Raw genomic sequence first — 23,620 nt, forward strand, 5'->3', positions numbered from 1 at the left:
GGAATCTCGCCACACTCAGAATTCCGGAACGCGGCCGTGTGGGTTGGGGAGATTTGGCGCTGCCCTCCACGCAGCTGCCTGGTGTCACAGGTGTTCCCTGGCAGGGAGAAGTCCGCTAATTACCTCATCTGTCCAGGGGGAGGCACTAGATACTACCTGCATTTCCAGCCCAACCCCAGCATTTCCCCAGCAGCCCGCACTAGGAGACACTCGGGTAAGACACACGGAGTGCTCTTAGGAGATCCCAGGCGCTGCAGACCGAGGACGGAACTTAAGCACACTCAGAGATCTTGAACGGGGCCGAGTGGGTGGGGGATTATTGGGGCCTCCATCCACGCAGCTGCCTCGTGTCACAGGTGTTTCCTGGCAGGGGAAGTCCGCTAATTACCTGATCTGTCCAGGGGGAGTCACTAGTTGCTACCTGCATTTCCAGCCCTACCCCCTCCTTTCCTCGGCAACCTGCACTAGGAGTCACTCGGGGAAGACACGAGGAGGGCTCCTAGTAGATCCCAGGCGCTGCAGATAGAGGACGGAACCTCAACCCTCTCAGAATTCTGGAACGTGGCCGAGTGGGTGGGGGAGGTTGGGGCCGCAATCCACGCAGCTGCCTGCTGTCACAGGTGTTCCCTGGCAGGGGGAAGTCCGCTAAATATCTCATCTGTCCAGGGGGAGGCACTAGTTGCTACCTGCATTTCCAGAACCACCCCCACCTTTCCCCGGCAGCCCGCACTAGGAGACAGTCGGGGAAGACACGCGGAGTTCTCCTAGGAGATCCCAGGCGCTGCAGACAGAGGACGGAACCTCGCCACACTCACAATTCAGGAACGCGGGCGAGTGGGTTGGGGAGATTTGGGGCCGCCGTCCTGCAGCTGCCTGTTTTCACAGGTGTTCCCTGGAAGGGGGAAGTCCGCTAATTACCTCATCTGTCCAGGGGGAGGCACTAGATGCTACCTGAATTTCCAGCCCAACCCCCGCCTTTCCCCGGCAGACCGCACTAGGAGACACTCGGGGAAGACACCGTAGGGCTCCTAGGGATTCCAGGCGCTGCAGACAGAGGAAGGAAATTCGCACACTCAGAATTCCGAACGCGTCTGAGTGTGTTTCGGAGGTTTGAGGCCGCCCTCCACGCAGCTGCTGGTGGTACATGTGTACCAGGCAGGGGGAATTCACTAATTACCTCATCTGTCCAGGGCAGGCACTAGATGCTACCATTTTCCAGCCCAACGACCGAATTCCCGGCAGCCGCACTAGGAGACACTCGGGGAAGACACGCGTAGGGCTCCTAGGAGATCCCAGGCGCTGCAGACAGAGGACGGAACCTCGCCACTCAGAAATCCGGAACGCGCCGACTTGGTGGGGGATGTTTGGGGCCGCCTTCCCGCAGCTGCCTGGTGCCATAGTGTTCCCTGGCAGGGGAATTCCGCTAATTACCTCATCAGTCCAGGGGGAGGCACTAGATGCTACCAGCATTTCCAGCCCAACCCCCGCCTTTCCCCGGCAGCCCGCAATAGGAGACACTCGGGGAAGACACGCGGAGGGCTCCTAGGAGATCCCAGGCGCTGCAGACAGAGGACGGAACCTCGCCACACTCAGAATTCCGGAACGCGGCCGAGTGGTGGGAGATGTTTGGCGCTGCCCTCCACGCAGCTACCTGGTGTTACAGTTGTTCCATGTCAGGGGGAATTCCGCTAATTACCTCATCAGTCCTGGGGGAGGCACTAGATGCTACCTGCATTTCCAGCCCAACCCCCTCTTTTCCCGGGCAGACTGCACTAGGAGACACTCGGGGAAGACACGAGGAGGGCTCCTAGGAGATTCCAGGCGCTGCAGACAGAGGACGGAACCTCGCCACCCTCAGAATTCCGGAACGCGGCCGAGTGGGTTGGGGAGGTTTGGGGCCGCAATCCACGCAGCTGCCTGTTGTCACAGGTGTTCCCTGGCAGGGGGAAGTCCGCTAATTACCTCATCTGTCCAGGGGGAGGCACTAGATGCTACCTGCATTTCCAGCACAACCCCCGCATTTCCCCGGCAGACCGCACTAGGAGACACTCGGGGAAGACACGCGGATGGCTCCTAGGAGTTATCAGGCGCTGCAGACAGAGGACGGAACCTCGCAACACTCAGAATTCCGGAACGCGGCCGATTGGATGGGGGAGGTTTAGGGCCGCCCTCCACGCAGCTGCCTGGTGTCACAGTTGTTCCGTGGCTGGGGGAATTCCGCTAATTACCTCAACAATTCAGGGGGAGGCACTAGATGCTTCCTACATTTCCAGCCCAACCCCCGCCTTTCTCCGGGGGTCCGCATTGGGAGACACTGGGGGAAGACACGCGGAGGGCTCCTAGGAGATCCCTGGCGCTGCAGACAGAGGGCGGAATCTCGCCACACTCAGAATTCTGGAACGCGGCCGATTGGATCGGGGAGGTTGGGGCCGCCCCGCACGCAGCTGCCTTTTGTAAAAGGTGTTCCCTGGCAGGGGGAAGTCCGCTAATTACCTCATCTGTCCAGTGGGAGGCACTAGATGCTACCTGCTTTTCCAGCACAACCCCCGTCTTTCCCGGCAGCCCGCACTAGGGGATACTCAGGGAAGACACGCGGAGAGCTCCTAGGAGATCCCAGGCGCTGCAGACTGAGGACGGAACCTCGCCACACTCAGAATACCGGAACGCGGCCGAGTGGTGGGGGATGTATGGGGCAGGCCTCCACGCAGCTGCTTGTTGTCACAGGTGTTCCCTGGCAGGGGGAATTCCGCTAATTACCTCATCAGTCCAGTGGGAGGCACTAGATGCTACCTGCATTTCCAGCCCAACCCCCGCCTTTCTCCGGGGGTCCGCACTAGGAGAAACTGGGGGAAGACTCGCGGAGGGCTCCTAGGAGATCCCTGGCGCTGCAGACAGAGGACGGAACCTCGCCACACTCAGAATTCTGGAACGCGGCCGAGTGGTGGGGGAGGTTTGGGGCCGCCCTCCACGCAGCTGCCTGGTGTCACATGTGTTCCCCGGCAGGGGGAAGTCCGCTAATTACCTCATCTGTCCAGGGGGAGGCACTAGATGCTACCTGCATTTCCAGCCCAACCCCCACCGTTCCCCGGCAGCCCGCACTAGGAGACACTGGAGGAAGACACGCGGAGGGCTCCTAGGTGATCCCAGTCGCTGCAGACAGAGGACGGAACCTCGCCACCCTCAGAATTCCGGAACGCGGCCGATTGGTTGGGGGAGTTTTGGGGCCGCCTTCCACGCAGCTGCCTGGTGTCACAGGTGTTCCCTGGCAGGGGGAAGTCCGCTAAATACCTCAACAATCCAGGGGGAGGCACTAGATGCTACCTGCATTTCCAGCACAACACTCGCCTTCAACGGCAGCCCGCACTATGAGACACTCGGGGAAGACACGCGGAGAGCTCCTAGGAGATCTCAGGCGCTGCAGACAGAGGATGGAACCTCGCCACACTCAGAATTCCGGAACGCGGCCGTGTGGGTGAGGGAGTTTTGGGACTGACCTCCACGCAGCTGCCTGTTGTCACAGGTGTTCCCTGGTAGGTGGAACTCAGCTAATTTCTTCATCAGTCCAGGGGGAGGCACTAGATGCTGCCTGCATTTCCAGCCCAACCCTCGACTTTCTCCGGCGGCCCACACTAGGAGACACTGGGGGAAGACACGCGGAGGGCTCCTAGGAGATCCCTGGGGCTGTAGACAGAGGACGGAACCTCGCCACACTCAGAATTCCGGAACGCCGCCGAGTGGTTGGGGGAGGTTTGGGGCCGCCTTCCACGCAGCTGCCTGGTGTCACAGGTGTTCCCTGGCAGATGGAAGTCCGCTAACTACCTCATCAGACCAGGGGGAGGCACTAGATGCTACCTGCATTTCCAGCACAACCCCTGCATTTCCCCGGCCGCACGAACTAAGACACATTCGGGGAAGACACACGGAGGGCTCCTAGGAGATCCCTGACGCTGCAGACAGAGGACGGAACCTCGCCACACTCAGAATTCCGGAACGCCGCCGAGTGGTTGGGGGAGGTTTGGGGCCGCCTTCCACGCAGCTGCCTGGTGTCACAGGTGTTCCCCGGCAGGGGGATGTCCGCTATTTACCTCATATGTCCAGGGGGAGGCACTAGATGCTACCTGCATTTCCAGCCCAACCCCATCGTTCCCCGGCAGCCCGCACTAGGAGACACTGGAGGAAGACACGCGGAGGGCTCCAAGAGATCACTGGCGCTGCAGACAGAGGACGGAAACTCGCCACACTCAGAATTCCGGAACGCGGCCGTGTGGGTGGGGGAGGTTTGGGGCTGCCCTCCACGCAGCTGTCTGTTGTCACAGGTGATCCCTGGCAGAGGTAAGTTCGCTAAATAACTCATCAGTCCAGGGGGAGGCACTAGATGCTAAATGCATTTCCAGCGCAACCCCTGCATTTCCCCGTCAGCACGAACTAAGAGACATTCGAGGAAGACACACGGAGGGCTCGTAGGGGATCCCAGGCGCTGCAGACAGAGGACGTAACCTCGCCACACTCAGAATTCAGGAACGCGGACGTGAGGGTGGGGGAGGTTTGGGGCTGCCCCCCACGCAGCTGCCTGTTGTCACAGGTGTTCCCTGGCAGGGAGAAGTCCGCTAATTAAATCATCAGTTAGGGGTAGGAACTAGATGCTACCTGAATTTCCAGCCCAAACCCCGCCTTTCATGGCAGCCCGCACAATGAGACACTCGGGGAAGACACGCGGAAGGCTCCTAGGAGATCCCAGGCGCTGCAGACCGAGGACGGAACCTCGCCACACTCAGAATTCCGGAACGCGGCCGTGTGGGTGGGGAAGTTTGGGACTGCCCTCCACGCAGCTGCCTGTTGTCACAGGTGATCCCTGGTAGGGGTAAGTCAGCTAATTACCTCATCAGTCCAGGGGCAGGCACCAGATGCTACCTGCATTTCCAACCCAACCCCCGCCTTTCTCCGGCGCCCCGCACAAGGAGACACTGGGGGAAGACACGCGGAGGGCTCCTAGGAGATCCCTGGCGCTGCAGACAGAGGACGGAACCTCGCCACACTCAGAATTCTGGAACGCGGCCGAGTGGTGGGGGAGGTTTGGGGCCGCCCTCCACGCAGCTGCCTGGTGTCACAGGTGTTCCCTGGCAGGGGGAATTCCGCTAAATACGTCATCAGTCCAGGGGTAGGCACTAGATTCTACCTTCATTTCCAGCCCAACCCCCGAATTTCCCCGGCAGCCCGCACAAGGAGAAACTCGGGGAAGTCACGCAGGGGGCTCCTAGGAGATCTCAGGCGCTGCAGACAGAGTACGGAACCTCGCCACACTCAGAATTCCGGAACGAGGCCGAGTGGTTGGGGGTGGTTTTGGGCCGAACTAAACGCAGCTGCCTGTGGTCACAAGTGTTCCCTGGCAGGGGGAAGTACGCTAATTACCTCATATGTCCAGGGTGAGGCACTAGATGCTATCTGCATTTCCAGGACAACCCCCGCCTTTCCTCGTCAGCCCGCACTAGGAGACACTCGGGGAAGACACACGGAGGGCTCCTAGGAGATCCCAGGCGCTGCAGACAAAGGACGGAACCTCGCAACACTCAGAATTCCGGAACGCGGCCGAGTGGGTGGGGGAAGTTTGGGGCCGCCATCCACGCAGCTGCCGGTTGTCACAGGGGTTCCCTGGTGGGGGAAGTGCGCTAATTACCTCATATGTCCACGGGGAGGCACTAGATGCTAACTGCATTTCCAGCCTAATCCACACTATCCCCGGAAGCACGCACAAGGAGACACTCGGGGAAGACACGCGGAGTGCTCCTAGGAGATCCCAGGCGCTGCAGACTTAGGACGGAACCTAAGCACACTCAGAAATCTGGAACGGGGCCGAGTGGTTGGGGGATTATTGGGGCTTCCATCCACGCAGCTGCCTCGTGTCACAGGTGTTTCCTGGCAGGGTAAGTCCACTAAATAGCTGATCTGTCCAGGGGGAGGCACTAGATGCTACCTGTATTTCCAGCCCTACCCCCCTCTTTCCCCGGCAGCCTGCACTAGGAGTCACTCGGGGAAGACACGAGGAGGGCTCCTAGTAGATCCCAGGCGCTGCAGACCGAGGACGGAACCTCGCCACACTCAGAATTCCGGAACGCGGCCGAGGTGGTTGGGGAGATTTGGGGCCGACTTCCACGCAACTGCCAGGTGTCACAGGTGTTCCCTGGCGGGGGGAAGTCCGCTAATTACCTCAACTGTCCAGGAGGAGGCACTAGATGCTACTTGCATTTCCAGCCAAACCCAAGCTTTTCCCCGGCAGCCCGCACAATGAGACACTCGGGGAAGTCACCCGGAGGGGTCCTAGGAGATCCCAGGTGCTGCAGACAGAGGACGGAACCTCGCCAACCTCAGAATTCCGGAACGCGGCCAAGTGGTTGGGTATATTTGGGGCCGCACTCCACGAAGCTGCCTGGTGTCACAGGTGTTCCCTGGCAGGGGGAAGTCCGCTAATTACCTCATCAGTACAGGTGGAGGCACTAGATGCTACCTGCATTTCCAGCCCAACCCCCGCCTTTCCCTTGCAGCCCGCACTAGGAGACACTCGGGGAAGACACGCGGATATCTCCTAGTAGATCCCAGGCGCTGCAGACAGAGGACGGAACCTCGCTACACTCAGAATTTCGGAACACGGCCGTGTGGATGGGGGAGGTTTACGGCTGCCCTCCACGCAGCTGCTTGTTTTCACAGGTGTTCCCAGGCAGGAGGAATTCAACTAATTACCTTATCGGTCCAGGGGCAGGCACTAGATGTTACCTGCATTTCCAGCCCAACCCCTGCATTTCCCCGGCAACCCGCACAAAGAGACACTCGGGGAAGACACGCGGAGTGCTCCTAGGAGATCCCAGGCGCTGCAGACAGAGGACGGAACCTCGCCACACTCAGAATTCCGAAACGCGGCCGAGTGGGTGGAGGAGGTTTGGGGCTGCCCTCCACGCACCTGCCTGGTGTCACAGGTGTTCCCTGGCAGGGAGAAGTCCGCTAATTACCTCATCAGTCCAGGGGGAGGCACTAGATGCTACCTTCATTTCCAGCCGAACCCCCGCCTTTCCCCGGCAGCCCGAACTATGAGACATTCGGGGAAGACACGAGGAGGGCTCCTAGGGGATCCCAGGCGCTGCAGACAGAGGACGGAACCTCGCAACACTCAGAATTCCGAAATGCGACCGAGTGTGTTTCGGAGGTTCGGGGCCACCCTCCTCGCACCTGCCTGGTGTCACAGGTGTTCCCAGGCAGGGGGAATTCAGCTAATTACCTCAAATGTCCAGGGGGAGGCTCTAGATGCTACCTGCATTTCCAGCCCTACCCCCGCCTTTCCCCGTCATCCCGCACTAGGAGACAGTCGGGGAAGACACGCGAAGGGCTCCTAGGAGATCCCAGACACTGCAGACAGAAGACGGAACCTTGCCAAAATCAGAATTCCGGAACGCAGCCGAGTGGGTGGGGGAGGTTTGGGGCCGCCCTCCACGCAGCTGCCTGTTGTCACAGATGTTCCCTGGCAGGGGGAATTTCGGTAATTACCTCATCTTTCCAGGGAGAGACACTAGATGCTACCTGCGTTTCCAGATCAACCCCCGCCTTTCCCCAGCAGCCCGCATTAGGAGACACTCGGGGAAGACACGTGGAATGCTCCTAGGAGATCCAAGGCGCTGCAGACAGAGTACGGAACCTCGCCACACTCAGAAATCCGGAACGTGCTCGAGTGGGTGGGGGAGTTTTGGGGCCGCCCTCCACGCAGCTGCCTGGTGTCACAGGTGTTCCCTTGCAGGGGTAAGTCCGCTAATTACCTCATCGGTCCAGGGGGAGGCACTAGATGCTACCTGCATTTCCAGCCGAACCCCCGCAATTCCCCAGCATCCCGCACTAGGAGACACTCGGGGAAGTCACGCGGAGGGCTCCTAGGAGATCCCAGGCGCTGCAGACAGAGTACGGGACCTCGCCACACTCAGAAATCCGAAACGCGGCCGAGTGGTTGGGGGAGGGTTGGGGACGCTCTCCACGCAGCTGCCTGGTGTCACAGGTGTTCCCTGGCAGGGGGAAGTCCGCTAATTTCCTCATCGGTCCAGGGGGAGGCACTAGATGCTACCTGCATTTCCAGATCAACCCCCGCCTTTCCCCGGCAGCCCGCATTAGGAGACACTCGGGGAAGAAACACGGAGGGCTCCTAGGAGATCCAAGGCGCTGCAGACAGAGGACAGAACCTCGCCACACTCAGAATTCCGGAACGCGGCCTAGTGGTTGGGGGTGGTTTGGGGCCGATTAAACGCAGCTGCCTGTGGTCACAAGTGTTCCCTGGCAGGGGGAAGTCCACTAATTACCTCATATGTCCAGGGGGATGCACTAGATGCTATCTGTCTTTCCAGCCCAACCCCCGAATTTCGCCGGCAGCCCGAACTAGGAGACATTCGGGGAAGACACTCGGAGTGCTTCTACGAGATCCCTGGCGCTGCAGACAGAGGACGGAACCTCGCCACACTCAGAATTCAGGAACGCGGCCGAGTGGTGGGGGAGGTTTGGGGCTGCCCCCCACGAAGCTGCCTGGTGTCACAGGTGTTCCCTGGCAGGGGGAATTCCGCTAATTACCTCATCTGTCCAGGGTGAGGCACTAGATACTACCTGCATTTCCAGCCCATCCCCAGCGTTTCCCCAGCAGCACGCACTAGGAGACACTAGGGGAAGACACGCGGAGGGCTACTAGGAGATCCCAGGCACTGCAGAGAGAGGACGGAACCTCGCCACACTCAGAATTCCGGAACGCGGCAGTGTGGTTGGGGAAGGTTTGGTGCTGAACTCCACGTAGCTGCATGTTGTCACAGGTGTTCCCTGGCAGGAGGAAATCCGCTAATTACCTCATCAGTCCAGGGGGAGGCACTAGATGCTACCTGCATTTCCAGCCGAACCCCCGCCTTTCCCCGGCAGCCTGTACTAGGAGACATTCGGGGAAGTCACGAGGAGGGCTCCTAGGGGATCCCAGGCGCTGCAGACAGAGGATGGAACCTCGCAACACTCAGAATTCCGAAATGCGACCGAGTGTGTTTCGGAGGTTTGGGGCCACCCTCCACGCACCTGCCTGGTGTCACAGGTGTTCCCTTGCAGGGATAAGTCCGCTTATTACCTCATCTGTCCAGGTATAGGCACTAGATGCTACCTGCATTTTCAGCCCAACCCCCACATTTCCCCAGCAGCCCGCACTAGGAGACACTCGGGGAAGTCACGCGGAGGGCTCCTAGGAGATCCCAGGCGCTGCAGACATAGTACGGAACCTCGCCACACTCAGAAATCCGCAACGCGGCCGTGTGAGTGGGGGAGGTTTGGGGCCGCCCAACACGCAGCTGCCTGTTGTCACAGGTGTTCCCCGGCAGGGGGAATTCCGCTAATTACCTCATCTGTCCAGGGGGAGGCACTAGATGCTACCTGCATTTCCATTCCAACCCCCGCCTTTACCCGGGGGCCCGCACTAGGAGACACTCGGGGAAGACACGCGGAGATCTCCTAGAGATCACAGGCACTGCAGACAGAGGACGGAACCTCGCAATACTCAGACTTCCGGAACGCGGCCGACTGGGTGGGGGAGGTTTAGTGCCGACCCCCACGCAGTTGCCTGGTGTCACAGGTGTTCCCTGGCAGGGGGAAGTCCGCTAAATACCTCATCTGTCCAGGGGGATGCACTAGATGCTACCTGCATTTCCAGCCAAATCCACGAATTTCCCCGGCAGCCCGCACTAGGAGACACTTGGGGAAGTCAAGCGGGGGGCTCCTAGGAGATCTCAGGAGCTGCAGACAGAGTACGGAACCTCGCCACCCTCAGAATTCCGGAACGCGGCCGTGTGGGTTGGGGAGGTTTGGGGCTGCCCTCCACGCAGCTGCCTGGTGTCACAGGTGTTCCCTGGCATGGGGAAGTCCGCTAATTACCTCATCGGTCCAGGGGCAGGCACTAGATGCTACCTGCATTTCCAGCACAACCCCCGCCTTTCTCCGGCAGCCCGCACTAGGAGACACTCGAGGAAGACACGCGGAAGGCTCCTAGATATCCCAGGCGCTGCAGACACAGGAAGGAACCTTGCCACACTCAGAATTCCGGAACGAGGCCGAGTGGTTGGGGGTGGTTGGGGCCGAACTAAACGCAGCTGCCTGTGGTCACAAGTGTTCCCTGGCAGGGGAAAGTACGCTAATTACCTCATATGTCCAGGGTGAGGCACTAGATGCTATCTGCATTTCCAGGACAACCCCCGCATTTCCTCGGCAGCCCGCACTAGGAGACACTCGGGGATGACACGCGGATGGCTCCTAGGAGATCCCAGTTGCTGCAGACAGAAGACGGGACCTCGCCACACTCAGAATTCCGGAACGCGCCCTAGTGGGTTGGGGAGATTTGGCGCTGCCCTCCACGCAGCTGCCTGGTGTCACAGGTGTTCCCTGGCAGGGGGAATTCCGCTAATCACCTCATCTGTCCAGGGGGAGGCACTAGATACTACCTGCATTTCCAGCCCAACCCCAGCATTTCCCCAGCAGCCAGCACTAGGAGACACTCGGGGAAGACACGCGGAGGGCTCCTAGGAGATCCCAGGCGCTGAAGACGGAGGACGGAACCTCGCCACACTCAGAATTCCGGAACGCGGCCGAGTAGTGGAGGATATTTGGGGCCGCACACCACGCAGCTGCCATTTGTCACAGGTGTTCCCTGGTGGGGGGAAGTCCGCTAATTACCTCAACTGTCCAGGGGGAGGCACTAGATGCTACTTGCATTACCAGCCAAACCCAAGCTTTTCCCCGGCAGCCCGCACAATAAGACACTCGGGGATGTCACCCGGAGGGCTCCTAGGAGATCCCAGGCTCTGCAGACAGAGGACGGAACCTCGCCACCCTCAGAATTCCGGAACGCGGCCGAGTGGGTGGAGGAGGTTTGGGGCCGCAATCCACGCAGCTGCCTGGTTTCACAGGTGTTCCCTGGCAGGGGGAAGTCCGCTAATTATCTCATCTGTCCAGGGGGAGGCACTAGATGCTACCTGCATTTCCAGCCCAACCCGAGCCTTTCCCCGGCAGAGCGCACAAGGAGACACTAGGGGAAGACACGGGTAGGGCTCCTAGGAGATCCCAGGCGCTGAAGACAGAGGACGGAACCTCGCCACACTCAGAATTCCGGAACGCGGCCGAGTGGTGGGGTATATTTGGGGCCGCACTCCACGAAGCTGCCTGGTGTCACAGGTGTTCCCTATCAGGGGGAAGTCCGCTAATTACCTCATCAGTACAGGTGGAGGCACTAGATGCTACCTGCATTTCCAGCCCAACCCCCGCATTTCCCTTGAAGCCCGCACTGGGAGACACTCGGGGAAGACACGCGGAGTTCTCCTAGTAGATCCCAGGCGCTGCAGACAGAGGACGGAACCTCGCCCCACTCAGAATTCCGGAACGCGGCCGTGTGGTTGGGGGAGGTTTGCGGCTGCCCTCCACGCAGCTGCTTGTTTTCACAGGTGTTCCCTGGTCGGGGGAAGTCCGCCAATTACCTCAACTGTCCAGGGGGAGGCACTAGATGCTACCTGCATTTCCAGCCCAACCCCCGCTTTACCCGGCATCCCGCACAAGGAGACACTCGGGGGAGACACGCGTAGGGCTCCTAGGAGATCCCAGGCGTTCCAGACAGAGGACGGAACCTCGCCACCCTCAGAATTCCGGAACGCGGGCGAGTGGGTTGGGGAGATTTGGGGCCGCCGTCCTGCAGCTGCCTGTTGTCACAGGTGTTCCCTGGAAGGGGGAAGTCCGATAATTACCTCATCTGTCCAGGGGGAGGCACTAGATGCTACCTGCATTTCCAGCCCAACACACGCTTTTCCCCGGCAGACCGCTCTAGGAGACACACGGGGAAGACACGCGGAGGGCTCCTAGGAGATCCCAGGCGCTGCAGACAGAGGACGGAATCTCGCCACACTCAGAATTCCGGAACGCGGCCGTGTGGGTTGGGGAGGTTTGGCGCTGCCCTCCACGCAGCTGCCTGGTGTCACAGGTGTTCCCTGGCAGGGAGAAGTCCGCTAATTACCTCATCTGTCCAGGGGGAGGCACTAGATACTACCTGCATTTCCAGCCCAACCCCAGCATTTCCCCAGCAGCCCGCACTAGGAGACACTCGGGGAAGACACGCGGAGTGCTCCTAGGAGATCCCAGGCGCTGCAGACTGAGGACGGAACGTAAGCACACTCAGATATCTGGAACGGGGCCGAGTGGGTGGGGGATTATTGGGGCCTCCATCCACGCAGCTGCCTCGTGTCACAGGTGTTTCCTGGCAGGGGAAGTCCGCTAATTACCTGATCTGTCCAGGGGGAGGCACTAGATGCTACCTGCATTTCCAGCCCTACCCCCTTCTTTCCTCGGCAGCCTGCACTAGGATTCACTCGGGGAAGACACGAGGAGGGCTCCTAGTAGATCCCAGGCGCTGCAGACCGAGGACGGAACCTCGCCACATTCAGAATTCCAGAACGCGGCCTAGTGGTTTGGGGAGATTTGGGGCCGACTTCCACCCAGCTGCCAGGTGTCACAGGTGTTCCCTGGCGGGGGGAAGTCCGCTAACTACCTCAACTGTCCAGGGGGAGGCACTAGATGCTACTTGCATTTCCAGCCAAACCCAAGTTTTCCCCGGCAGCCCGCACAATGAGTCACTCGGGGAAGTCACGCGGAGGGCTCCTAGGAGATCCCAGGCGCTGCAGACAGAGGACGGAACCTCGCCACCCTCAGAATTCCGGAACGCTCCCGAGTGGGTGGAGGAGGTTTGGGGCCGCAATCCACGCAGCTGCCTGGTGTCACAGGTGTTCCCTGGCAGGGGAAAGTCCGCTAATTACCTCATCATTCCAGGGGGAGGCACTAGATGCTACCTGCATTTCCAGCCAAACCCGAGCCTTTCCCTGGCAGAGCGCAATAGAGGACACTCGGGGAAGACACGCGGAGGGCTCCTAGGAGATCCCAGGCGCTGAAGACGGAGGACGGAACCTCGCCACACTCAGAATTCCGGAACGCGGCCGAGTAGTGGAGGATATTTGGGGCCGCACACCACGCAGCTGCCTGGTGTCACAGGTGTTCCCTCGTAGGGGGAAGTCCGCTAAATACCTCATCTGTCCAGGGGGAGGCACTAGATGCTACCTGAATTTCCAGCCCAACCCCCGCCTTTCCCCGGCAGACCGCACTAGGAGACACTCGGGGAAGACACACGGAGGGCTCCTAGGAGATTCCAGGCGCTGCAGACAGAGGAAGGAAATTCGCAACACTCAGAATTCCGAAACGCGGCTGAGTGTGTTTCGGAGGTTTGGGGCCGCCCTCCACGCAGCTGCCTGGTGGTACATGTGTTACCAGGCAGGGGGAATTCAACTAATTACCTCATCTGTCCAGGGGCAGGCACTAGATGCTACCTGCATTTCCACCCCAATACCCACTTTTCCCTGGCAGCCCGCACAAGGAGACACTCGGGGAAGTCACGCGGAGGGCTCCTAGTTGATCCCAGGCGCTGCAGATAGAGGACGGAACCTCAACACTCTCAGAATTCTGGAACGTGGCCGAGTGGGTGGGGGAGGTTGGGGCCGCAATCCACGCAGCTGCCTGGTGTCACAGGTGTTCCCTGGCAGGGGGAAGTCCGCTAAATATCTCATCGGTCCAGGGGGAGGCACTAGTTGCTACCTGCATTTCCAGAACCACCCCCACCTTTCCCCGGCAGCCCGCACTAGGAGACACTCGGGGAAAATACGCGGAGGGCTCCTAGAATATCCCAGGCGCTGCAGACAGAGGACGGAACCTCGCCACACTCAGAATACCGGAACGCGGCCGACGGGGTAGGGGAGTTTTGGGGCTGCCCACCACGCAGCTGCCTGGTGTCCCAGGTGTTCCCTGGCAGGGGGAAGTCCGCTAATTACCTCATCTGTCCAGGGGGAGGCACTAGATGCTACCAGCTTTTCCAGCCCAACGACCGCATTTCCCCGGCAGTCCGCACTAGGAGACACTCGGGGAAGACACGCGGAGGGCTCCTAGGAGATCCCAGGCGCTGCAGACAGAGGACGGAACCTCGCCACACTCAGAATTCCGGAACGCGGCCGACTGGTGAGGGATGTTTGGGGCCGCCTTCCCGCAGCTGCCTGGTGCCATACGTGTTCCCTGGCAAGGGTAAGTCCGCTAAATACCTCATCAGTCCAGGGGGAGGCACTAGATGCTACCAGCATTACCAGCACAACCCCCGCCTTACCCCGGCAGCCCGCAATAGGAGACACTCGGGGAAGACACGCGGAGGGCTCCTAGGAGATCCCAGGCGCTGCAGGCAGAGGACGGAACCTCGCCACACTCAGAATTCCGGAACGCGACCGAGTGGTGGGAGATGTTTGGGGCTGCCCTCCACGCAGCTGCCTGGTGTTACAGGTGTTCCATGTCAGGGGGAATTCCGCTAATTACCTCATCAGTCCTGGGGGAGGCACTAGATGCTACCTGCATTTCCAGCACAACCCCCTCTTTTCCAGGGCAGACTGCTCTAGGAGACACTCGGGGAAGACACGCGGAGGGCTCCTAGGAGATCCCAGGCGCTGCAGACAGAGGACGGAACCTCGCCACCCTCAGAATTCCGGAAAGCGTCCGAGTGGGTTGGGGACGTTTGGGGCCGCAATCCACGCAGCTGCCAGGTGTCACAGGTGTTCCCTGGCAGGGGGAAGTCCGCTAATTACCTCAACTGTCCAGGGGGAGACACTAGATGCTACCTGCATTTCCAGCACAACCCCCTCTTTTCCAGGGCAGACTGCTCTAGGAGACACTCGGGGAAGACACGCGTAGGGCTCCTAGGAGATCCCAGGCGCTGCAGACAGAGGAAGGAAATTCGCAACACTCAGAATTCCGAAACGCGGCTGAGTGTGTTTCGGATGTTTGGGGCCACCCTCCACGCAGCTGCCTGGTGTCACATGTGTTACCAGGCAGGGGGAATTCAACTAATTACCTCATCGGTCGAGGGGGAGGCACTAGATGTTACCTGCACTTCCAGCCCAACCCCTGTATTTCCCCGGCATCCCGCACTAGGAGACACTCAAAGAAGACACGCGGAGGGCTCCTAGGAGATCCAAGGAGCTGCAGAAAGAGGACGGAACCTCACAACACTCAGAATTCCGAAACGTGGCTGAGTGTGTTTCAGAGGTTTGGGGCCGTCCTCCACGCAGCTGCCTGGTGTCACAGGTGTTCCCAGGCAGGGGGAATTCAACTAATTACCTCATCTGTCCAGGGGGAGGCACTAGATGCTACCTGCATTTCCAGCCCATCCCCCAATTTTCCCTGGCAGCCCGCACAAGGAAACACTCAGGGAAGTCACGCGGAGTGCTTCTAGGAGATCTCAGGCGCTGCAGACATAGGACGGAACCTCGCCACTCTCAGAATACCGGAACGCGGCCGAGTGGGTAGGGGAGATTTGGGGCTGCCCACCACGCAGCTGCCTGGTGTCACAGGTTTTCCCTGGCAGTAGGAAGTCCTCTAATTACCTCATCTATCCAGGGGGAGGCACTAGATGCTACCAGATTTTCCAGCCCAACGACCGCATTTCCCCGGCACCCCGCAATAGGAGACACTCGGGGAAGACACGCGGAGGGCTCCTAGGAGATCCCAGGCGCTGCAGACCGAGGACGGAAACTCGCCACACTCAGAATTCCGGAACGCGGCCGCGTGGTGGTGGATGTTTGGGGCCGACCCCCACGCAGCTGCCAGGTGTCACAGGTGTTCCCTGGCAGGGGGAATTCCGCTAATTACCTCATCAGTCCTGGGGGAGGCACTTGATGCTACCTGCATTTCCAGCCCTTCCCCCTCTTTTCCCGGGAAGCCTGCACTAGGAGACATTCGGGGAAGACACGAGGAGGGCTCCTAGGAGATCCCAGGCGCTGCAGACCGAGGACGGAACCTCGCCACACTCAGAATTCCGGAACGCGGCCGAGTGGGTGGGGGAGGTTTGGGGCCGCAATCCACGCAGCTGCCTGGTGTCACAGGTGTTCCCTGGCAGGGGGAATTCCGCTAATTACCTCATCTGTCCAGGGGGAGGCACTAGATGCTACCTGCATTTCCAGCACAACCCGAGCCTTTCCCCGGCATAGCGCACTAGGAGACACTCGGGGAAGACACGGGGAGGGCTCCTAGGAGATCCCAGGCGCTACAGACTGAGGACGGAACCTACCCACACTCAGAATTCCGCAACGGAGCCGAGTGGGTGTGGGATTATTGGGGCCCCCATCCACGCAGCTGCCTCGTGTCACAGGTGTTTCCTGGCAGGGTGAATTCAACTAATTACCTCATCTGTCCAAGGGGAGGCACTAGATGCTACCTGCATTTCCAGCCCAACCCCCAATTTTCCCTGGCAGCCCGCACAAGGAAATACTCGGGGAAGTCACGCGGAGGGCTTCTTGGAGATCTCAGGCGCTACAGACAGAGGACGGAACCTCGCCACTCTCAGAATACCGGAACGCGGCCGAGTGGGTAGGGGAGGTTTGGGGCTGCGCACCACGCAGCTGCCTGGTGTCACAGGTTTTCCCTGGAAGGGGGAAGTCCGCTAATTACCTCATCTGTCCAGTGGGAGGCACTAGATGCTACCAGCTTTTCCAGCCCAACGACCGCATTTCCCCGGCAGCCCGCAATAGGAGACACTCGGGGAAGACACGCGGAGGGCTCCTAGGAGATCCCAGGCGCTGCAGAAAGAGGACGGAACCTCGCCACACTCAGAATTCGGGAACGCGGCCGAGTGGTGGTGGATGTTTTGGGCCGCCCCCCAACGCAGCTGCCTGGTGTCACAGGTGTACCCTGGCAGGGGAAATTCCGCTAATTACCTTATCTGTCCAGGGGGAGGCACTAGATGCTACCTGCATTTCCAGCCCAACCCCCGCATTTCCCCAGCAGCCTGCACAAGGAGACACACGGGGAAGACACGCGGAGGGCTCCTAGGAGATCCCAGGCGCTGCAGACAGAGGACGGAACCTCGCCAAACTCAGAATTCCGGAACGTGCGCGAGTGGGTTAGGGAGATTTGGGCCGCCGTCCTGCAGCTGCCTGTTGTCACAGGTGTTCCCTGGAAGGGGGAAGTCCGCTAATTACCTCATCTGTCCAGGGGGAGGCACTAGATGCTACCTGCATTTCCAGCCCAACCACCGCTTTTCCCCGGCAGACCGCACTAAGAGGCACTCGGGGAAGACACGCGGAGGGCTCCTAGGAGATCCCTGGCGCTGCAGAGGACGGAACCTCGTCACACTCAGAATTCCGGAACGCGTCCGTGTGGTTGGGGGAGGTTTGGGGCTGCCCTCCACGCAGCTGCTTGTTGTCACAGGTGTTCCCTGGCAGGGGGAAGTCCGCTAATTACCTCATCTGTCCAGGGGGAGGCACTAGATGCTACCTGCATTTCCAGCTCAACCTCCGCATTTCCCCGGCAGCCCGCACTATGAGACAAACGGGGAAGACACGCGGGGGGCTCCTAGGAGATCCCAGGGGCTGCAGACAGAGGACGGAACCTCGCCACACTCAGAATTCCGGAACTTGGACGAGTGGTTTGGGGAGATTTGTGGCCGCAGTCCTGCAGCTGCCTGTTGTCACAGGTGTTCCCTGGAAGGGGGAAGTCCGCTAATTACCTCATCTGTCCAGGGGGAGGCACTAGATGCTACCTGCATTTCCAGCCCTACCCCCGCCTTTCCCCGGCAGAACGCACTAGGAGACACTCGGGGAAGACACACGGAGGGCTCCTAGGAGATCCCAGGCGTTGCAGACAGAGGACGGAACTTCGCAACACTCAGAATTCCGAAACGCGGCTGAGTGTGTTTCGGAGGTTTGCGGCCGTCCTTCCACGCAGGTCCCTGGTGTCACAGGTGTTCCCAGGCAGGGGTAATTCAACTAATTACCTCATCTGTCCAGGGGGAGGCACTAGATGCTACCTGCATTTCCAGAACCACTCCCACCTTTCCCCGGCAGCCCGCACTAGGAGACACTCGGGGAAAACACGCGGAGGGCTCATAGGAGATCCAAGGCGCTGCAGACAGAGGACGGAACCTCGCCACACTCAGAATTCCGGAACGTGGTCGAGTGGGTTGGGGAGATTTAGGGCCGCCGTCCTGAAGCTGCCTGTTGTCACATGTGATCCATGGCAGGTGGAAGTCCGCTATTTACCTCAACAATCCAGGGGGAGGCACTAGTTGCTACCTGCATTTCCAGCCCATCCACCGCCTTTCCCGGCAGCCCGCATTAGGAGACACTCGGGGAAGACACGGGGAGGGCCCCTAGGAGATCCCAGGCGCTGCAGCCTGACGACGGAACCTACCCACACTCAGAATTCCGGAACGTGGCAGAGTGGGTGTGGGATTATTGGGGCCCCCATCCACGCAGCTGCCTCGTGTCACAGGTGTTTCCTGGCAGGGTGAATTCAACTAATTACCTCATCTGTCCAAGGGGAGGCACTAGATGCTACCTGCATTTCCAGCCCAACCCCCAATTTTCCCTGGCAGCCCGCACAAGGAAATACTCGGGGAAGTCACGCGGAGGGCTTCTTGGAGATCTCAGGCGCTGCAGACAGAGGACGGAACCTCGCCACTCTCAGAATACCGGAACGCGGCCGAGTGTGTAGGGGAGATTTGGGGCTGCCCACCACGCAGCTGCGTGGTGTCACAGGTTTTCCCTGGAAGGGGAAATTCCGCTAATTACCTCATCTGTCCAGTGGGAGGCACTAGATGCTACCAGCTTTTCCAGCCCAACGACCGCATTTCCCCGGCAGCCCGCAATAGGAGACACTCGGGGAAGACACGCGGAGGGCTCCTAGGAGATCCCAGGCGCTGCAGACAGAGGACGGAACCTCGCCACACTCAGAATTCGGGAACGCGGCCGAGTGGTGGTGGATGTTTTGGGCCGCCCCCCAACGCAGCTGCCTGGTGTCACAGGTGTACCCTGGCAGGGGAAATTCCGCTAATTACCTTATCTGTCCAGGGGGAGGCACTAGATGCTACCTGCATTTCCAGCCCAACCCCCGCATTTCCCCAGCAGCCTGCACAAGGAGACACACGGGGAAGACACGCGGAGGGCTCCTAGGAGATCCCAGGCGCTGCAGACAGAGGACGGAACCTCGCCAAACTCAGAATTCCGGAACGTGCGCGAGTGGGTTAGGGAGATTTGGGGCCGCCGTCCTGCAGCTGCCTGTTGTCACAGGTGTTCCCTGGAATGGGGAAGTCCGCTAATTACCTCATCTGTCCAGGGGGAGGCACTAGATGCTACCTGCATTTCCAGCCCAACCACCGCTTTTCCCCGGCAGACCGCACTAAGAGGCACTCGGGGAAGACATGCGGAGGGCTCCTAGGAGATCCCAGGCGCTGCAGAGGACGGAACCTCGTCACACTCAGAATTCCGGAACGCGTCCGTGTGGTTGGGGGAGGTTTGGGGCTGCCCTCCACGCAGCTGCTTGTTGTCACAGGTGTTCCCTGGCAGGGGGAAGTCCGCTAATTACCTCATCTGTCCAGGGGGAATCACTAGATGCTACCTGCATTTCCAGCTCAACCTCCGCATTTCCCCGGCAGCCCGCACTATGAGACAAACGGGGAAGACACGCGGGGGGCTCCTAGGAGATCCCAGGGGCTGCAGACAGAGGACGGAACCTCGCCACACTCAGAATTCCGGAACTTGGACGAGTGGTTTGGGGAGATTTGTGGCCGCAGTCCTGCAGCTGCCTGTTGTCACAGGTGTTCCCTGGAAGGGGGAAGTCCGCTAATTACCTCATCTGTCCAGGGGGAGGCACTAGATGCTACCTGCATTTCCAGCCCTACCCCCGCCTTTCCCCGGCAGAACGCACTAGGAGACACTCGGGGAAGACACACGGAGGGCTCCTAGGAGATCCCAGGCGTTGCAGACAGAGGACGGAACTTCGCAACACTCAGAATTCCGAAACGCGGCTGAGTGTGTTTCGGAGGTTTGCGGCCGTCCTTCCACGCAGGTCCCTGGTGTCACAGGTGTTCCCAGGCAGGGGTAATTCAACTAATTACCTCATCTGTCCATGGGGAGGCACTAGATGCTACCTGCATTTCCAGAACCACTCCCACCTTTCCCCGGCAGCCCGCACTAGGAGACACTCGGGGAAAACACGCGGAGGGCTCATAGGAGATCCAAGGCGCTGCAGACAGAGGACGGAACCTCGCCAAACTCAGAATACTGGAACGCGGCCGAGTGGGTAGTGGAGGTTTGGGGCTGCCCAACAGGGAGCTGCCTGGTGTCACAGGTGTTTCCTGGCAGGGGAAGTCCACTAATTACCTGATCTGTCCAGGGGGAGGCACTAGATTCTACCTGCATTACCAGCCCAACCCAAGCTTTTCCCCGGCAGCCCGCACAATGATACACTCGGGGAAGTCACGCGGAGGGCTCCTAGGAGATCTCAGGCGCTGCAGACAGAGGATGGAACATCGCAACACTCAGAATTCCGAAACGCGGCTGAGTGTGTTTCGGGGGTTTGGGGCCGCCCTCCACGCAGCTGCCTGGTGTCACAGGTGTTCCATTGGCAGGGGGAAGTCCGCTAATTACCTCATCAGTCCAGGTGGAAGCACTAGATGCTACCTGTATTTCCAGCCCAACCCCCGCCTTTCCCCGGCAGCCTGCACTAGGAGACACTCGGGGAAGACACGCGGAGGGCTACTAGGAGATCCCAGGCGCTGCAGACAGAGGACGGAACCTCGCCACACTCAGAATTCCGGAACGCGGGCGAGTGGGTTGGGGAGATTTTGGGCCGCCGTCCTGCAGCTGCCTGTTGTCACAGATGTTCTCTGGAAGGGGGAAGTCCGCTAATAACCTCATCTGTCCAGGGGGAGGCACTAGATGCTACCTGCATTTCCAGCCCAACCCGAGATTTTCCCCGGCAGAGCGCACTAGGAGACACTCGGGGAAGACACGCGGAGGGCTCCTAGGAGATCCCAGGCACTGAAGACCGAGGACGGAACCTCGCCACACTCAGAATACCGGAACGTGGTCGAGTGGGTAGGGGAGGTTTGGGGCTGCCCAACACGCAGGTGCCTGTTGTCACAGGTGTTCCCAGGCAGGGGGAATTCAACTAATTACCTCATCGGTCCAGTGGGCGGCACTAGATGTTACCTGCATTTCCAACCCAAACCCTTCATTTCCCCGGCAGCCCGCACTAGGAGACACTCGAAGAAGACACGCGGAGGGCTCCTAGGAGATCCCAGGAGCTGCAGACAGAGGACGGACCCTCGCCACACTCCGAATTCCGAAACATGGCTGAGTGTGTTTCGGATGTTTGGGGCCGTCCTCCACGCAGCTGCCTGGTGTCACAGGTGTTCCCAGGCTGGGGGAATTCAACTAATTACCTCATCTGTCCAGGGGGAGGCACTAGATGCTACCTGCATTTCCAGCCCAACCCCCACATTTCCCTGGCAGCCTGCACAAGGAGACACTCGGGAAAGTCACGCGGAGGGCTCCTAGGAGATCCCAGGCGCTGCAGACAGAGGACAGAACCTCGCCACTCTCAGAATTCTGAAACGCGGCCGAGTGGGTAGGGGATGTTTGGGGATGTACTCCACGCAGCTGCCTGGTGCCATAGGTGTTCCCTGGTAGGGGTAAGTCCGCTAAATACCTCATCTGTCCAGGGGGAGGCACTAGATGCTACCAGCATTTCCAGCCCAACACCTGCCTTTCCCCGGCAGCCCGTACTAGGAGAGAGTCGGGGAAGACATGCGGAAGGCTCCTAGGAGGTCCCAGGCGCTGCAGACAGAGGACGGAACTTCGCCACCATCAGAATTCCGGAACGCGGCCGAGTGGTTGGGGGAGGTTTGGGGCCGCAATCCACGCAGGTGCCTGGTGTCACAGGTGTTCCCTGGCAGGGGGAATTCCGCTAATTATCTCATCTGTCCAGGGGGAGGCATTAGTTGCTACCTGCATTTCCAGAACGACCCCCACATTTCCCCGGCATCCCGCACTAGGTGACACTCGGGGAAAACACGCAGAGGGCTCCTAGGAGATCCCAGGCGCTTCAGAGAGAGGTCGGAACCTCGCCCCACTCAGAATTCCGGAACGCGGCCGAGTGGTGGGGAATGTTTGGGGCTGACCTCCACGCAGCTGCCTGGTGTCACAGGTGTTCCCTGGCAGGGGGAAGTCCGCTAATTACCTCATCAGTCCAGGGGGAGTCACTAGATGTTACCTGCATTTCCAGATCAACCCCCAGCTTTCCCGGCAGCCTGCACTAGGAGACACTCGGGGAAGACACGTGGAGGGCTCCTAGAGATCCCAGGCGCTGCAGACAGTGGACGGAACCTCGCCAAACTCAGAATTCCGGATCGCGGCCGAGTGGTTGGGGAAGGTTTGGGGCCGACCTCCACGCAGCTGCCTGTTGTCTCAGGTTTTCCCTAGCAGGGGGAAGTCCGCTAATTACCTCATCAGTCCAGGGGGAGTCACTAGATGTTACCTGCATTTCCAGAAAAACCCCCAGCTTTCCCGGCAGCCTGCAAGGAGACACTCGGGGAAGACACGTGGAGGGCTCCTAGAGATCCCAGGCGCTGCAGACAGAGGACGGAACCTCGCCAAACTCAGAATTCCGGAACGCGGCCGAGTGTGTTTCGGAGTTTAGGGACTCCCTCCACGCAGCTGCCTGGTGTCACAAGTGTTCCCAGGCAGGGGGATTTCAACTAATTACCTCATCTGTCCTGGGGGAGGCACTAGATGCTACCTGCATTTCCAGCCCAACCCCTGCCTTTCCCCGGCAGCCCGCACTAGGAGACACTCGAGGAAGACACGCGGAGGGCTCCTAGGATATCCCAGGCACTGCAGACAGAGGACGGAACGTCGACACACTCAGAATTCCGGAACGAGGGCGAGTGGGTTGGGGAGATTTGGGGCCGCCGTCCTACAGCTGCCTGTTGTCACAGGTGTTCCCTGGAAGGGGGAAGTCCGATAATTACCTCATCTGTCCAGGGGAGGCACTAGATGCTACCAGCATTTCCAGCCCATCCACCGCCTTTCCCCAGCAGCCCGCACTAGGAGACACTAGGGGAAGACACGCGGAGGGCTCCTAGGAGATCCCAGGCACTGCAGACAGAGGACGAAACCTACCTACATTCAGAAATCCGGAACGCGGCCGAGTGGGTGGGGGAGGTTTGGATCCGCCAACCATGCAGCTGCCTGGTGTCACAGGTGTTCCCTGGCAGGGGGAAGTCCTCTAATTTCCTCATCAGTCCAGAGGGAGGCACTAGATGCTACCTGCATTTCCAGCCGAACCCCCGCATTTCTCCGGCAGCCCGCACTATGAGAAATTCGGGGAAGACACGTGGATGTCTCCTAGGAAATCCCAACCACTGCAGACAGAGTACCGTACCTACCCACACTCAGATTTCCGGAAGGCGTCGAGTGGGTGGGTGGGTTTGGGGCCGCCATCCACGCAGATGATTCGTGTCACAGGTGTTCCCTGGCAGGGGGAAGTCCGCTAATTACCTCATCAATCCAGGGGGAGGCACTAGATGCTACCTGCATTTCCAGCCAAACCCCCGCCTTTCCCCGGCCTCCCGCACTAGGAGACACTCCGGGAAGTCACTCGGAGGGCTCCAAGGTGATCCCAGGCGCTGTAGACTTAGAACGGAACCTCGCCAACCTCAGAATTCCGG

The sequence above is a fragment of the Camelus ferus genome, chromosome 36 (genome assembly GCF_009834535.1).
Source record: "Camelus ferus isolate YT-003-E chromosome 36, BCGSAC_Cfer_1.0, whole genome shotgun sequence".
Lineage (NCBI taxonomy): Eukaryota > Metazoa > Chordata > Mammalia > Artiodactyla > Camelidae > Camelus > Camelus ferus.